Below are 3,897 nucleotides of genomic sequence, written 5' to 3'. Positions count from 1 at the left end.
TTGGGGCCTTGTGGTTTCTGAGGTCAGTTTTGGTTCCAGTCTGTCTTTCTGCTCAGCAAACACCCGCTGGGTGCCAGGCACCCTGCCAGGTACTGGGGGTGCAAAGGTGGATGACACGGGGCGCTGGCTGACGGGCGCTCTTGGGCTGCGGGGCGGCCGCGGGAAGTCTGCTCGGGGCACATGCACCGGGTCGCCTCATCTGCAGCCCGAGGTTTGGACTTTGTCCTGTGGCGCTGAGGAACCGTGGAGGGCTCCGTTGTGGCCAGTTTTCGGTTTTCGGAAGGCCAGCTCGTGCTGGCTTTTACAGCCGTGTGCCAATGCTGGCCGCGCTGGGGTGAGCCGGGGACTGTTGGGCCTGAGTGGGGGCTTGGGAGACCACTGGGGACGCCGAGGTCAGGCCTGGAGACACGGTTTGGGAATCAGCCATTTATGGGGGTCAGGTGGAACCCCCGTGGCCGGTGGAGGAGGGCTTCACAGAGGTGAGGACTGGCAGAGGCTGCCCCGGGAAACCCCTTGGGGGCACGGACCAGGGCTGGTCTTTGGCTCAGGCTGTAGCAGCTGGGGTGGCCTTGCAAGAGGGGCCGTGGGAGAAAGTGGACTCAGATGGGGGGGTGGTTTCGTTTTAAGGAAGGGAGGGCCTGAGCTTTCTGTAGAGGAAGAAGCTGGTGAGAGAAGGAGAGAGGAGGGTGAGGTGAGGTGGGAAGGCCCCCTCGTGCCCGGGGCCCAGGACTGGGGTGTGTGAGCTCAGGTGACACTGCCCTGGTCCTCGGGGGCTGTGGGGATGGGGGTGCCCATGGCCAGCTCTGCACACAGGGTCGTGGGGTGGCTCTGGGGTGTGAGGAGGACCCTGTGGCCACTGCTGCTGCTCTTGGGGGCAGACAAGATGTGTCAGGGGTCTGTGCATTGCTCAGAAGGCCGTGCCAGTAAGTGTCCCTCCGTGGCAGGTCCTTGTTGATTGAACGTGCAGCCTCCTGAAGTGGCCTGCTGGAAGGGACACGGTTTGTTTGAATGCCTAAGCCAGACAACTCAGTGGCTTTATAAACTGGAGGCAGGGCCTCTGTGGGTTGGGAGATCCCAGCTTCCTCTCTCTGAACTTGGGCAAGTCACTACCCCTTTCAGAGCCTCAGTTTCCTTTTCTGTAAAACGGGGCAGGTAAGACAGATTAGTGGCATTAGCTAAATTAGGTGGCTCAAGTGTGCAAGGGATGCTCTGGCTTTCCCCTTCAGTCATGGTTTTGAAAGAGCCCGCCTGTGCAGTGTGCCTTCATGACCAGCATGCTTAGCAGGCGCTCACTAAATGTTTGGGTGAATGAATGAATGAGCTCATACCTTCTCCCAAGGCCTCATCCTAAACCTGCCCGCCCGGGGGGCCTCCTCTTCCTCCTTGGGTGGGGTGATGGGCAGGCCCCTACTGGAGCCTTGAGGACTGTTCTGCCCAGTACCCAGTGCCCCTGGCCCCGGGTGCCCTGGGACAGGCTGTGCACGGCTGCCCAGGGTCGGTGCCCGGTTTCACCTGGCTCTGCTCCTCACTCACCAGCTCTTGGCCGTGGCTGATACTCTTGGTCTCTTGGGGCCTCAGTTTCCCCATCAGTAACATGGAGCTGACGTGCCCCGCCTGCCGTGTAGGGCTGTGGGGAAAGTCAGAGAAGACAGGAGATAAGAAAACAAGTTGGAGAATTTGAAAGTGCTGCATGAATATAAGGGCAGGGGGAGCAGGACAATAAAACCAAACAATTATTGGCTCTGTGATTCAAATCAGGAAATTTCCTTGGACCAGAGAGTATCGACAATCCCCATTTCCGTCACTTTATTCAAAACTTGGTTTCTCTGCCCGATCCATCCCTGGGAGAAAAAGGCAAACAGGGTTGTTGACCTGTCCTGGGCAAGCCCCAGCCTCCTCCCTCACAGGTGGAATTTTCCACTAACTTCCTTTTGCAAATATTAATCAAGGCCGGGGCCGGCCAACAGTGGGCTCATTGTTGTGAACAGCAAGCCAGTCTGGCAGACACTGGCAGCCTCCCAGGGTCCCTGAGCTGGGAGAGAAGCAGTTGGGAATACTCCCACCCTCTTCTCCCCCGGACCCCAGTGTTCTGCTCTGGCTGATGGGGCAGAGTTAACTTGAAGGCCAGCTTTGAGCCAGAGAGCCTAAGGGCTTGCACCTCACTGTTCCCGGCAAGCATTTACTCTGCTCCAGTGAGGAGGGGCTGGCTCAGAAAAGCCCACGGAGGTGTTATACCAGTCCTGCCAGTTCCTGGGACGGAGCCCCTGGGAGTGCTCGTGGCTGTGGTCTCCGTGGCCTGCTCAGCCCCTGGTGCTTGCCTTTGACTGTGTGATCACACTGGGGCCTCACAGAAAATCCAGAACCCAGAGAAGGCAGGTGCCGCTGTAAGGAGGATTGCGTGGGATTTCAGGGGGACAGCACTTAGCACAGGATGACTGGCTTTTTTTAAAAGATTTATTTTATTTATTTCTCTTCTCTTCCCCCCCACCGCGTTGTCTGCTCTCTGTGTCCATTCACTGTGTGTTCTTCTGCAACCACTTGCATTATCCAGCAGCTCCGGGAATCTGCGTCTTCTTTTTTGTTGCGTCATCTTGCTGGGTCAGCTCTTTGTGTGTATGGCTCCACTCTTGGGCGGGCTGTGCTTTTTTCACAAGGGGTGACTCTCCTTGAGGGGTGCGCTCCTTGTACGTGGGGCACCCCTACACAGGGGCGCCCCTGCGTGGCACGGCACTCCTTGTGCGCAGCAGCACTGCACATGAGCCAGCTCACCACATGGGTCAGGAGGCCCTGGGGATCGAACCCTGGACCCTCCACATGGTAGGCGAATGCTCTATCAGTTGAGCCACGTCCGCTTCCCTGACTGGCTTTACGACCGATGGTATTTTAATTAATTTGGTAATAGTGTTATTGTTGGTGTAGTTGCAGCATTACCACCTGCACTTCAGGGACGAGGATACAGGCTGAGGGAGGCTGTTCAAGGGGCCAGTAGGGCAGGATCGACTCCAGCCTGTGCTGTGACCGTGAAACCACTGAGTACTTTTGACTGCCCTTTCCAGTCTGTGAAGTGTGTTTTTAGCTGCTATTTCCTTTTGTCCTCAGAACTAACCTACACAACAGGCATCTCGGCTCCCCTTCTGTAGGTGAGGCAACCGAGGCCCAGTGGTGATAACTGACTGGCCGTGGGTCATGCGGTGAGCGGCCGCCGAGTGGGGGACACAGCCCGAGGATCTTGACCGCCAGGTCTTTTTGCCTCTTTTTTAACGTAGCGAAATTTGAACATGGGACCCCAGTCTATGAAACGGATGGAGGTGGTGTTGCCTGTTAGCATGGGTTTATTTTAGAAGTTCACACTTGTGATTTCCCCCCGTGTCGCAGTGAGGACAGTGGTACTGTTTCCACGAGCGCACTCCTGAACCAGGGGCCGGGCTGCCGCGCTGAAGTCACCCTCGCTCCTGATTTACTTCTGAAGTTTGGTTGCGGCCCAGAGGCCTTGTCAGTTCTTACAAAGCGGCTGGAGTCTTCTTAGACAGCTTACCCAGGACCTCCTGCAGTTAAACGGGCCCGCAAGTTTGAGCGGGAAACAGTGGCAGGCGTGTGGGTGAAAGCTGGCCGGCCGTTTAGCGTCAGGCCGAGAAGCCTCCCCATTGCGCTCACGCCAGCCTGCTCTAGGGTGGGCGCTCGGCGCGTGTGCCCGGGCCTCGCTGGTGTTGGCAGAGCGCGGCTCCGCTTATACCCACGTGTGTACTCACTTGCGCAGCACTGCACGCACAAATGTGATTTAGAAGTCAAACGGTCTTTGCAGCACGGCTGCTCTCCTAACAGCGATGAGTTTGTAAGGAGCACAGGAGGTGTCACAGCGCAGACTGAGAAGCACTGTGTCCTGGGGTCTCTGGCAGA

At 57.4% G+C, this 3,897-nt stretch overlaps 1 protein-coding gene across 8 annotated transcripts in view; it reads left to right on the top strand.

Annotated features, from left to right (window-relative positions):
• Nucleotides 1-3,897, top strand: part of CHDH (choline dehydrogenase) — a 30,680-nt gene that overhangs the window by 1,239 nt on the left and 25,544 nt on the right. The window contains exon 1 of one of the 8 annotated variants that reach the window (XM_004464453.5): nt 33-334. The exons of 4 other annotated variants lie outside the window; for them this stretch is intronic. The gene's annotated coding sequence lies outside the window, so the exon portion shown is untranslated. Of the gene's footprint in view, nt 1-32; nt 480-3,897 lie in introns of those variants that run through there. 3 more of the 8 variants (XM_071212094.1, XM_058288228.2, XM_004464455.5) reach the window with 3 other exon arrangements.

Source organism: Dasypus novemcinctus, chromosome 26 (genome assembly GCF_030445035.2).
Source record: "Dasypus novemcinctus isolate mDasNov1 chromosome 26, mDasNov1.1.hap2, whole genome shotgun sequence".
Classification (NCBI taxonomy): Eukaryota; Metazoa; Chordata; class Mammalia; order Cingulata; family Dasypodidae; genus Dasypus; species Dasypus novemcinctus.
This window is presented reverse-complemented; position numbering and strand designations above follow the sequence as displayed.